General features: G+C 47.1%; 1 protein-coding gene across 8 annotated transcripts in view; it reads left to right on the top strand.

Annotated features, from left to right (window-relative positions):
- Positions 1–13,325, top strand: part of LOC119972445 (RNA-binding Raly-like protein) — a 1,269,223-nt gene that overhangs the window by 306,395 nt on the left and 949,503 nt on the right. For 5 of the 8 annotated variants that reach the window (XM_038809145.1, XM_038809143.1, XM_038809151.1 and 2 more), the window contains one exon: positions 3,919–4,025. The exons of the other annotated variants lie outside the window; for them this stretch is intronic. The gene's annotated coding sequence lies outside the window, so the exon portion shown is untranslated. The remainder of the gene's footprint in view (positions 1–3,918; positions 4,026–13,325) is intronic. 8 annotated transcript variants of the gene reach the window in all.

Below are 13,325 nucleotides of genomic sequence, written 5' to 3'. Positions count from 1 at the left end.
GTAAATTGTAAATGGGTGTAAGATTAAATCCAGCAACTAAGGGCCGACAGTTTAACCTCGGTGGCGGGAATGCTTTTAGAATCAATAATCCAGAACAAAATTAAAAGTCACTTGAAGAAGTGTAATATAATTAAGGAAAGCCAGCATGGACATCTCAAAAGCAATCCATGCTTAACTAACTTGTGTTTATTAATAAGGTAACAGAGATGGCTGATGAGGCGCATGTTGTTAATGTGATGTGTATGGATTTGCAAAAGGCATATGATAAAGTGAAACACTTGCCAGCAAAGTTGAAGTCCATGGAATAAAAGGGACAGTCATAGTATATATACACCATTGGCTGATTGATAGGAAACCGAGCACGGTGGTGTATGGTTGCTTTTTGGATTGGAAGAAGGTATACAGTGGGATTCCCCAAGGGTTGGTAGTTCATGCTGTTCATGATTTATTTTAATAAACTCATTAAGATAGGATCAATGGGAATACATAAGTAGCAGATTAGAATCTAACCTTAAATACGTTAGAAATAAATGACAAATTTTATGGAAGGGCTATTTTTTGGAACTCCAAGTACTTTAATGTCAAGACAGCTATCTAAAACTCCATCTTTGTCTTACATAGTTTTTTTTCTATTCATTATGGGGATATGAGCATCGCTGGCTGGTCCAGCATTTATTGTCCACCGCTAATTGCCCTTGAACTTAATGGTTTGCTTGACCATTTCAGAGGGCATTTTAAGAGGCAATCACATTGTTATGGATCTGACGTTACATGTAGGCAGAGTAGGTAAGAGTGGCAGGTTTCCTTCCCTGAAGGGGCATTAGTGAACCACATGATTATTTGCGGTAACTGACAATGGTCATTATTAGACTTCTAATTCCAGATATTTATCAAATTCAAATTTCACCAGCTGCCATGATGGGATTTGAGTCCAGGTCTCCAGAGCATTATCCTGGGTCTCTGCATTACTATTCCATGGACAATACCACTTTGTCACCGCCTTCCCTAAAGTTGAGCAAAAGAAAAATCAGAAATCTGGCCATGTTTTTCAAGTCCAGGATTTAAGCTTAAAATGTTTTTTTATGTTCAATGCAAATCATTGTGATTACTGAGGTGGCTGAAATAATTCTAGGAGTGGAATTGTTGGATCAGTTTGAAGATAAACATCATAAGTACAAAGGCAACAAGTCCGTGGGAATACTATCCAGGGCTCTCGGGTCTCAATACATCATGGGTGGGATTCTCCCGCACTTGGCGAGATGGCCCGACCCCAGCTCCAAGAGCGGCGCAAACCACTCCAGCGTCGGGCCCAAAGTTGCAGAATCCTGCACACTTCCGGGGGCTAGGCCAGCGCCGGAGGGGTTGGCACTGCGCCAACTGGTGCCGAAGGGCCACTGTGGGGCGGCACGAGTTGGTGCATGCGCAGGACTGCCGGCATGTTCTGGCGAATGCACAGAACCATCGCTGTGTTTCCTGCAAGGGGTTTCTTCTCCGCGCCGGCCATGGCGGAGCCTTACAGAGACCGGCACGGAGGGAAAGAGTGCCCCCACGGCACAGGCTTGCCTGGGGATCGGTGGGCCCCGATCGCGGGCCAGGCCACCGTGGGGGCCCCCCTGGAGCCGGATCCCCCCGCACCCCCACCCCCCCCCCTCCGAGGACTCCGCTAGCTGCCCTCCAAGCCAGGTCCCGCCGGGATGGACCATGTCCATTTCACGCCGGCGGGACTGGCCGAAAACAGGTGGCCACTCGGCCCATCGGGACCCGAAGAATTGCCGGGGGGGGCCCGCTGGCAAAGGCCCCCGACTAGCGTGGCGTGATCCCTACCCCCGCCCGAAAACTGGCGCCGGAGAATTCGGAAGCCAGCGTCGGAGCGGTGGGGCGGGATTCACGCCGCCCCCCCTCCCGGCGGGATTCACGTCCCCCCCTCCCCCGGCAGGGGGGTCGGAGAATCCCGCCCCATATTTGGAGCAAATGAAAATTGCTAAATGGGGTCATTGGTACCAACTGCTCTTAAAGTGTTCCTGTTGCCTTTAAGTAGTAATTTTGCTTGTCCATCGAAAAATGATTGGGCATAAAGTATCTACATTTAGTAAGTAAGCAACAGAGTTCCTGCAGCAATACATGTTCCTATTTGGGACAGGGCCACCAAGCAATAAGGAAATGAGCAGGAAAAGGATGGATAAAAGTGACAGACTGTGTCAATTCTGCCCCAACTGGTGGATCAAACGTGAGAGCAGGTGAGGAATAAATAATTTTCTTTACCAGGGTTACGAAGATAGGTGCACAAATTGTTTATCGTATCCATATTGCTTCAAACTGTAAGGTTAGAACAGCATCACAGGGAGTGCAGAACATTTATGCAACTGCTAATTTTGAAAAATACACTGGCAATCTCAATATTGTTCATTTCACTGGATCTTTGCAAATATCACAGTACTGCTCATGTTGGGCATTAGAGAAATAAATAAATACTGAAGCATAGGCAATTTGGCAACACACAGGTGTCCACACTCACAAGATGAATGCTGCCTTGAACATTTTACCGCAAAATGTCTTTAACCACATCCATGTTATAACTACACAGAGAAATGACTAAGCTTGATTGAAAAGGGCTCATCCAAGTTAAAAATTTTGAATTCTTACAAAGAAAAGATCATTGGGATATAGTGGACGTTGAATTAACCAAGACGGTACAGGAGACGAATTTGGGGTTCATGCGCCACTTCGTATCTTGCATAAGTTTACTTTTATAATTTAACTCCCCTTTTACTTAATTATTCATTCAGTCACATATATACAGATTGGGGGAATTAGCTCAAATGGTAGAGTGCTTGCTTTGCATGTGAGAGGTAGTGGGATCAATGCCCACATTTTCCACTTTGATTTGGGCAGCATGGTGGCACACTTGGGCGACAGCCCTGTAGTCATGTGGCCTGGAGTCTCCAGGGATCAGAAATTAATATCCAAGACTCTGCTGTCAGCAACCCTTGAGAAAAATCGGAGGGATATTAAAAAACTATGTTTCTTTAATTTTCTTTGAATGCTTATGTTTATTAGGGCGGCACAGTGGCGCAGTGGTTAGCTCTGCTGCTCACAGCTCCAGGGACCCGGGTTCAACCCTGGCCTCGGATAACTATCTGTGTGGAGTTTTCACTTTCTCCCTGTGTCTGCGTGGGTTTCCTCCGGGTGCTCTGGTTTCCTCCCACAGTCCAAAGGTGTGCAGGTTAGGTGGATTAGCCATGCTACATTGCCCCTTGGTGTCCAAAATGTTAGGTGGGGTTACTGGGTTACGGGGATAGGGTGGAGACGTGGTCTTAAGTAGGGTGCTCTTTCCAACGGCTGGTGCAGACTCGAGGGGCCTTGATGTCTTCTGCAAAATCTGCCCACCTCGGCTACAACAATCAGTTCACCGGTAACCTCATCGGGATCAACTCCAATGCTCACCTTTGTATCTGGAAGGATTTGGAGGAGAGAGACCAACAATTAGTTAGGTCTTCCATCTCGGTAGGCCCAAATCCCTCCAAGCCTCTCCCACCTTTACCATGACTGTCCCGCCTTCTCTCAGAGTGCTCATGACTTCTCATAGAGAGGTCATGCTCAGCTGTCATCTGCTCATCCAGATTGTTACCATTTAGCCGCAAGAGGGTCCTCAGTGGTGAAGCCCTGCTCTTTCGTGTTTGATTGTTGGTCGCTGCCTCTATGGTGCTTGCAATAACCCACACGTGACCTGTGGGGCGGGAATGATTATCTTACCTGTGATCCTCGCAGAGCACGAGTTCCCCCGTAAGGGGTGGGGTATTCTAATTAGCCATGCATAAAAATCGGCCAGTCAGGTAGTGATCAGAGAAACCCGGTAGGGATCTACCGGGCACTGTATATATCGTATTCTAAATAAATCTAGTTTTTTGCTTTACTTAGTGTGGACTCCCCATGTCCTTATCAAACTGGTGACGAGGAATTAACTGGTCTGCTGTCAACGCTGCAACCGACTCGGATGAGCCACCTCCCTGATTTTCTGGACCCAGGTTGGAACAAATTATTTTGCCGTGCCTATGTTTGGGCAGTTAGATGCATTTGACACTGTTGTAGAAGACTGGAACCATTATGCAGAAATGATGTGTTACTTATTTCGGGCTCGACAACATCACAGAGAACGAGTGCCAGATGGTCAGACCATTGACCGTTTGTGGGGCACACATGTTCACGGTGATCCAAAGTCTCAAGTGCCTAGTGGCGCCAGATACACATTCACTTGACTAACCCTTGACACTTGTGGCACAAAACTTTCACACGACCCCTTCAGTGATCATTCAAAGATATAATTTTAATACAGTAAAGAGGTTCCCTGGTGAGTCTGTCACCGGGTTCACATCATGGCTATGGAAGATAGCCGTGTTCTGTGAGTAAGGAACTGCTGAATCGGATATGCTCCGTGATTGTTTGGTCTGTGGTATAAATAATATGGAAACACAGGAAAAACATTTGGGCAAAACCTCCCTAACCTTTCAACAGGCGCTACAGATCTCTTTGTCCTAAGAAAGTGTGGAACGCGGCATCCAAGAGATACAAGGGATAGAGGTGCCAGTTTTGGGGCATCGCCATGAACATGGTATCCCTGCTGCCCGGACCGACCGCAATGTCGACTCCTGACTCTGGGATATGTAGGATAGACAGGCTGCAGCTGTGGTGGTCCCTGTTATCGGTCTCCACAATATTTAATGACAGCTTGAAGGCCCTCACTCCCCTGGGGCATCAGCTACGGTGCCCTTGAGCTGCATGCAGGTAGATGGAGAGGGCTTCCTATCTCCAAATGAGGTTTGATCAGGTTCTCCCACTTTCTGGGTGAGATCCTGACCATGGCATCGGGACAGACTGGGAGAATGGCAAGCTGTTGGCGCCTGGTGCGCATCCCGTTTTTGGCCTCTCCCGCTATTCACCCGACATAGCCAGATCTGTTCCAGGTGCAACACAGCCGTAAAACTGCGCCCATACATTCTGCGGGGGGGGGGGGGGGGGGGGGGGGGGTCAACTCGTGAATTGCAAGATCCAGTAGAGCATTGAGTATGAGTAAGGGGGAGAAAGTACAGTTTGTGTTTCAGGACGTGCAAAGTGCTGACTGGCTTTTCGCAGCTGCCAATGTATCGGAACTCCCCTTGCCTGCTTCCACTGAACTTCAGCAGCGTACATAGAATTATTTAATACTGCATCTTTCTGCTGATCCAGTATGTATAAAGCCACAACCCGCAGCAGTAAAGTGCTACATTACTGCCTGATTGAACTTCAGATCACCATGGAGAGGGTGGTCGGCCCAAACCCTTATTAACAGATCCTCACTTCAGCAAAGGGGAAAGTTCTCAGCAATTCTTCCACTAGCTCTCTGGAAAGATATAGCTTCAAGCTGCCTTCTGGATTAACCGTATTAGGGAGTCAGAGTCAGACCATCAAAAACAGCCAGCAAAAGACAGTGGCTGAGAGAAGGTTCAACAGCAGGGAAACGTCAACACCAATGAATGGTAATTCTGCTCTTCAAGCATTCTTCAGTGGCTGCAAAACACTTGAGACAGTCTCAGATTGTGAAAGGCACAATACAAATACAAGTATTTATTTTTCTCCATAGTGGCACAGCTATTAATCCCAGGTTCTTTGATTAACTGACTGTGGAACGTTTGCACAGTTAGGCCCTGCCACTCATTTCTTCAGTAGCTTATATTCTAGCTTCTGTCAACAATGAAAACCACCAACCATCACTCTCTCAATGAGTGGAGGCAGACCCCATCCACTGTGATTAAGGGAAACTGGTGGGGATATAAAATCCATTCAGTGTCCCTGCACTATATCCTATCAAGGCTAATGAAGCTTTTAGTAACAGAGCAAGTCATGGCTTCAAAATTCCATCATACTGAGCCTGGGTTCCAAACCTGAAACAGGAATTAGGTCCTTTACGTATGAAAACAAAAAGCCTAATGCTATCACTTGGTTCCACTCTTAGCTGTCAATTAATATCCAAAATCGTACTTGCAGTGCTTCTGTTTGCTCCTACAACATTACTTCCAGCATCCCCCAAGGATCTTCTCTTCTTAGGCAGTTTCTCAGAGTTGATGATTGGATTTGTATTTATTGTCATGTGTACCTGATCTTGAAGTTAGTTCAATCAGGTTTATTGAACTTATAGCACAGTTAGCACAGTTCGCTGTGAGTTCGGCTCTCTGCTAATTTAAGTGTGGTTACTCTGTCTGACTGAACCAGACTAGCTCTTAGCCACGTGATGGAGGTGTGAGATTGTAACAACACCCTTGACTGACTCTCTAGATGTTCATCAGTGGAAAGAGGCGGAGCGTGAGGGCCTCATGTCGTTTCTCGTCAGATCCCACCCCTGAGTGTCCTGCCTGCTTATTGGTCATGTCCTGTTCTCTGTGTCCATTAGCTGCTTGTCTGTGCCTGCCTGTATATGTGTGTGTCTGCATATCATGACAGTACCGAGGTACAGTGAAAAGTATTGTTCTGTGTACAGTCCAGACAGATCATTCCGTACGTGAAAAGTACAGAACATACATAAATACACAATGTAAATACATAGATACAGACATTGGGTGACAGAGATTGGGTGAAGCATATGGATTGTAGTGCTATTCAGTAGAGAGGATGCATGGAGAGATCAACTCAGTCCATAAGAGGGTCATTCAGGAGTCTGGTAATAGCGGGGAAGAAGCAATTTTTGGTGGATGACCGTGTGCTTCCACATTAAAAATGAGTTTTCCGTTGAGGAATCCAAAATGCGAACGACAGTCTCTGTCACTACCGCAGATAGTGATTTGAGGAGTGCGTGGGTGGGATGCTCGGGTTGCCAAGCCCTCCTTGCGCTGTCGATGCATGACTTTGAGGTGTTCAGCTCTTTCCCGAACGCTGTTCATGGAACATACAGTGCAGAAAGACGCCATTCGGCCCATCGAGTCTGCACCGACCCATTAAGCCCTCACTTGCACCCTATCCCCATAACTCAATAACCCCTCAAAACCTTTTTTTTTAGTCACTAAGGGCAATTTAGCATGTCCAATCCACCTAACCTACATGTCTTTGGACTGTGGGAGGAAAGCGGAGCACCCGGAGGAAACCCACGCAGACACGGGGAGAACATGCAGACTTCAAACAAAGAACAAAGAAATGTACAGCACAGGAACAGGCCCTTCGGCCCTCCAAGCCCGTGCCGACCATGCTGCCCGTCTTAAACTAAAATCTCCGACACTTCCGTATCCCTCTATTCCCATCCTATTCATGGGCTGGATTCTCCCCTACCCGGCGTGACGGAGGGTGCCGGCGTAGGGGAGTGGCGCCAACCACTCAGGGGTCGCGCCTCTCCAAAGGTGGGGAATTCTCCCCACCTTTGGGGGCCAGCCCCGCGCCGGAGCAGTTTGCACCAGAAGACTGGCGCAAACACCCGGCGCCGTCGTAAGCGGGGCTGGCCGAAAGGCTTTCGGCGGTCGGCGCATGCGCCGGCAGTGACGTCAGCGGCAGCTGGCCGCTGACGTCACTGCCGGCGCATGCGCGATGCGGGGTTCTCCTCCGCGTCCGCCATGGCGGAGGCCGTGGCGGAGCGGAAGGAGAAAGAGTGCCCCCACGGCACTGCCCCGCAGAGTGAGCGGGGGGCCCCGATCGCGGGCCAGGCCTCCGTGGGGGCACCCCCCCGGGTCCGATCGCCCCCCGCCCCCCCAGGATCCCGGGGGCCTGCTCGCGCCGCTGAGCCCGCCGCCACCAAGGTGGTTTAAACCTCGGCGGCGGGAGAAGGCCTCCCAGCGGCGGGACTTCGGCCCATTCGGGCCGGAGATTTGAGGTAAGGTTTTTAAAAAATGAAATCCCGCCGGCGCCAGCTGTTTTCACAGGCTGCCGGCGGGATTTGCACAGCGCCGGTTTATGACCGGCGGGAGAATTGAAAAACCTGCGGGAGCGGAAATAACGCCGCTTCCCGCCTATTCTCCGACCCTGCGTGGGGTCGGAGAATTTCGCCCCAGGTGTTTGTCAAGATGCCCCTTAAATGTCACTATCGTCCCTGCTTCAACCACTTCCACCGGCAGCGAGTTCCAGGCACCCATTATCCTTTGTGTAAAAAAACTTGCCTCGTACATCTCTTCTAAACCTTGCCCCTCCCACCTTAAACTTATGCCCCCTAGTAATTGACCCCTCTACCCTGTGGAAAAGCCTCTGACTATCCACTCTGTCTATGCCCCTCACTCTATCAGGTCGCCCCTCAACCTCCGTTGTTCCAGTGAGAACTAACCGAGTTTATTCAACCGCTCCTCAGAGCTAATGCCCTCCATGCCAGGCAACATCCTGGTAAATCTCTTCTGCACCCTCTCGAAAGCCTTTTTCTGGTAGTGTGGTGACCAGAATTGAACACTACACTCCAAGTGTGGCCTAACTAAGGTTTTTTACAGCTGCAACATGACTTGCCAATTTGTATACTCAATGCCCTGGCCAATGAAGGCAAGCATGCCGTATGCCTTCTTGACTACCTTCTCCACCTGTGTTGCCCCTTTCAGTGACCTGTGGACCTGTACCCCTAGATCTCTCTGACTGTCAATACTCTTAAGGGTTCTACCATTCACTGTATATTCCCTACCTGTATTAGACCTTCCAAAATGCATTACCTCACATTTATCCGGATTAAACTCCATCTGCCATCTCTCCACTTAATCCTCCAAAGGATCTAAATCCTGCTGTATACTCTGACAGTCCTCATCGCTATCCGCAATTCCACCAACCTTTGCGTCATCTGCAAACTTACTAATCAGACGAGTTACATTTTCCTCCAAATCATTTATATATGCTATGAACAGCAAAGGTCCCAGCACTGATCCCTGCGGAACACCACTAGTCACAGCCCTCCAATTAGAAAAGCACCCTTCCATTGCTACTCTCTGCCTTCTATGACCTAGCCAGTTCTGTATCCACCTTGCCAGCTCACCCCGATCCTGTGTGACTTCACCTTTTGTACTAGTCTACCATGAGGGACCTTGTCAAAGGCCTTACTGAAGTCCATATAGACAACATCCACTGCCCTACCTGCATCAATCATCTTTGTGACCTCTTTGAAAATCTGTACCAAGTTAGTGAGGCACAACCTCCCCTTCACAAGACCATGCTGCCTCTCACTAATACGTCCATTTGCTTCCAAATGGGAGTAGATCCTGTCTCGAAGAATTCTCTCCAGTAATTTCCCTACCATTGACGTAAGGCTCACCGGCCTGTAGTTCCCTGGATTATCTTTGCTACCCTTCTTAAACAAAGGAACAACATTGGCTATTGGCCAGTCCTCCGGGACATCACCTGAAGACAGTGAGGATCCAAAGATTTCTGTCAAGGCCTCAGCAATTTCCTCTCTAGCCTCCTTCAGTATTCTGGGGTAGATCCGATCAGGCCCTGGGGACTTATCTGCCTTAATATTTTTCAAGACGCACAACACCTCGTCTTTTTGGATCTCAATGTGACCCAGGCTATCTACACACCCTTCTCCAGACTCAACACCCACCGATTCCTTCTGTTTGGTGAATACTGATGCAAAGTATTCACCCATTTCCTCTGGTTCCATACATAGATTCCCTTGCCTATCCTTCAGTGGGCCAACCCTTTCCCTGGCTACTCTCTTGCTTTTTCTGTACGTGTAAAACGCCTTGGGACTTTCCTTAACCCTATTTGCCAATGAATTGTCGTGACCCCTTCTGGCCTTCCTGACTCCTTGCTTAAGTTCCTTCCTACTTTCCTTATATTCCACACAGGCTTCGTCTGTTCCCAGCCTTCTAGCCCTGACAAATGCCTCCTTTTTCTTTTTGACGGGGCCTACAATATCTCTCGTTATCCAAAGTTCCACAGACAGTGACCCAGCGGGGTATTGAACCTGGGACCCTGGAGCTGTGAAGCCACAGTGCTATCCACGTGTGCTCCCGTGCTGCCCGTGTTCCATCATTTCGGGCGGTCTTGGGCCAGAGATTCCCAGGTGTTGATAGGAATTTTGTACTTTTCTTAGGAGACTTTGAGGGTGCCTTTGAAGCATTTCCTCTGTTGTTCTGGGGCTTACTTTCAGTGTCAAAGCTCCAAGTATAAAGCTTTTTAAGGATTTTTGTGTTTGCTTGTGATACATAAAAACATAGAAAAGAGGGGCAGGACTAGGCCATTTAGCCCTTTGAACCTGCACCACCATTCAATTTGATCATGGCTGAACATGCAAATTCAGTATTCCACTCCCACTTTCTCTCCATACCCCTTGATCCCTTTAGCCACAGGGGCCACCTCCAGCTCCTTCTTGAATATATCTAGCGAACTGGCCCCAATAACTTTCTGTGGTAGATAATTCCACAAGTTTACAACTCCCCGAGAGAAGAAGTTCCTCCTCGTCTCAGTCCTGAATGGCTTACCTCTTAGGCTGTGATCCCTAGTTCTGGATGTTCCCACCATCGGGAACACTCTTCCCGCATCTAGCCTGTCCAGTCCCATCAGGATTTTATATGTTTCTGTGAAATCTCCTCTCATTCTTCTGGACTCCAATGAGTACAAGCCCAGTCGATCCAGTCTTTCTTCATATGTCAGTCCTGCCATCCCAGGAATTAGTCTGGTGAACCATCAGTCGCAATAATATCCTTCCTCAAACTAGGAGACCAAACTGCACCCAATACTCAAGCTGTGGCCTCCACTAATGCCCTGTATAACTGCAGCAAGGCATCCCTACTCCTAGACTCAAATCCAATACTAAGGCCAACATGGCAATTGTTTTCCTGACCACCTGCTGTACTTGCATGCCAACTTTCAGCGACTGTTCCCTCATGATACCCAGGTCTCGTTGCACTTCCCCTTTTCCTGAACTGTCACCATTCAGATAATAATCTGCCTTCCTGCTTTTGCCACCAAAGTGGATAACCTCACATTTATCCACATTATATTGCATTTGTCAAGTATTTGCCCACTCAGCCTGTCTAAGTCACCCTGCAGCCTCTTTGCATCCTCCTCACTGCACACACTGCCACCCAAGTTAGTGTCGTCTGCAAATTTGGAGATATTGCATGCAATTCTTTCGTCCAAATCATTAATGTATATTGTGAACAGTTGGGGCCCCACCACTGAACTCTGCTTTACTCCACGAGTCACTGCCTGCCACTCTGAAAAGGACCAATTCATTCCCACTCTCTGATTCCTGTCTGCCAACCAGTTCTCTATCCACATCAATACATTGTCCCCAATACCATGAGTTTTAATTTTGCTCATTAATCTCTTGTGATTTCCACACGAACACATCTCCCATTTGTACGGTATAAGGGATTGAACCAGTTTGAGCCAATACAGTTGCAGGAACCCATTTCTCACTAGCTCTGCAAACCAGCATTTGCTCTTCTCGTTCAAACAAACATCTTCTTGAATTATCTTCCTTTCTCAGGATCTGCAGCTGCTGATTGCACTCTACTATCTCGGACGTCTCCTGTGGTGCAAGTAGATCAAAGGTAGCTCTCAGCTTCCTCTTCATTCGTAGCAAAGCTGGGAACTTGATGCAATCGCATGTGTTGTGTTGCGATTCATTGCCAAGAAACTGTTTAAGCAACAATGCAATGAACCTTGGTCCTGAGAAGCTTTTTGTGCATTCTTCAAAGACTGAACAAACTTTCCGGCTAAACTATTCATGGATGGATGGTGAGGTGCTGATTTTATATGTCGAATACCAATCATCTTTAAATAATACTTGAACTCCTGAGCCATAAACTACGAACAGTTGTCACTCACGATTTGGCCTGGTTTTCCAAATCTGGCGAAAATCTCATCAAGGTTTCAATGGTTTGTTCTGCTGTTGTTATTTCCATCAGGACCACTTCAGGCCTCTTGGAGTATGTGTCTACTATGACCATGAACATGTGTCCGTGGTATTGACCAGCAAAGTCAATGTGTAGAATTTACTAAGGCCTCTTCCATGGATGCAATGGGGACAATAGCAGTGTGTTCTTTCCCTGAACATTTGACTGGCACAATCCTGCTTTTTCCTCTGTCTGACCACCAAACATAGCCCCATGTAACTTCCTTCATTTGACCCATACCTGGGTGTCCCTCATGTAATTGTTTCAATACTCTTTGTCGCAAATTTGAGGAATTTTACTTCAAGCTCTTATTTTTGCATTGGCTATCCTTGCCCCAGGAACCAGCCTGTAAATGGTTTGTTTTTGCACAGCAATGACATGCCTGTTGTGAGGTAGAATTTTCTGGGCGGCAGCTTGTTTATGGATCCTCATGTTTGCTCCAAGTTAAGAAACCTCTTTAGCAGAAAGCTCTGTTGGAAGTGCAATATCTAATGCTGTTTTCCAAATTAGATTTTGTTCCCTTAATAACCTTCTTTGAATGGTCTCATTTCTCAACCCACAAACCAAGCGGTCTCTAATGGTATCATCCAGCTAGCCACCAAATTTGCAAAACTCCGCGAGGCGCTTGATGGTCGCAATGAACTGTTGCAATGCTCTTTCCCTCTCATTGATTTCTTTGGTGAAATGAAAACCTTTCCTTGATATTAAGGTTTTGGTGCATAATGGTCTTCTAATATTTTAACCAATTCTTGATAAGTTTCATCACTCTGTTTTTTGGATTGAACCAAACTTTTGAGTAAGTTAATAATTTTGCTCCCAATTGTATTAAGAAAAGAAAGCACCTGAATATCTTTTAAAATTTTATTGGCCAGAATATAATAGTGGAATGTCTCTGTGTATGATTTCCCATTTTCTGAGATTTCCTCATGGCACCATATTTCCCGATCATTTTTCAGCAATATTAGAGTGCTCTTGAACGTCCCTTATATCAACGGTCTATTTTAAATAAACGGTCTATGTTGAATAAGCCAATTGTATCAGCTAGCGATGCTCGAATGTTTCTCTTTCCCCCTAATCCTCCGTGTCTTTCTCTACTGCATGTGGCAAGCCCTGAAGTCTGATCACCTTGGGATGCCTTTTTAAATTTGGAATGGACCTTTCCTTTGAATTTGCATCCAAAACCTTACTGGTTCTGATGCTACGTGTGGGTTGCGGTGTGTGAGGTGTGATCATTGACTCACCGTTGATCTGCTTCTACCCTTGACAACTTTGGTTTTCCTTTTATTTCAAAAAATAATTTTTCTGATTCGCTCCTCACCAGTTGCATTTATTCTGTTGTGTATTGTGCTTGCAGGGTAAAAGAAAGGAATTGCTGAGGCACGTGGGTTGAATACAATAATCGACAAAGGTTTATTAAATGGTTGTTAACTGTACAAAGGCTTGGTCTAGACCAGTAATTTTCAAATGTAGAGTTGTGACTCACGGGTGGATGTTGGG

The sequence above is a fragment of the Scyliorhinus canicula genome, chromosome 10 (genome assembly GCF_902713615.1).
Source record: "Scyliorhinus canicula chromosome 10, sScyCan1.1, whole genome shotgun sequence".
In the NCBI taxonomy this organism is placed as follows: Eukaryota; Metazoa; Chordata; class Chondrichthyes; order Carcharhiniformes; family Scyliorhinidae; genus Scyliorhinus; species Scyliorhinus canicula.
Note: the sequence above shows the minus strand (reverse complement) of the source record. Positions and strands in the feature narration are given on the sequence as shown.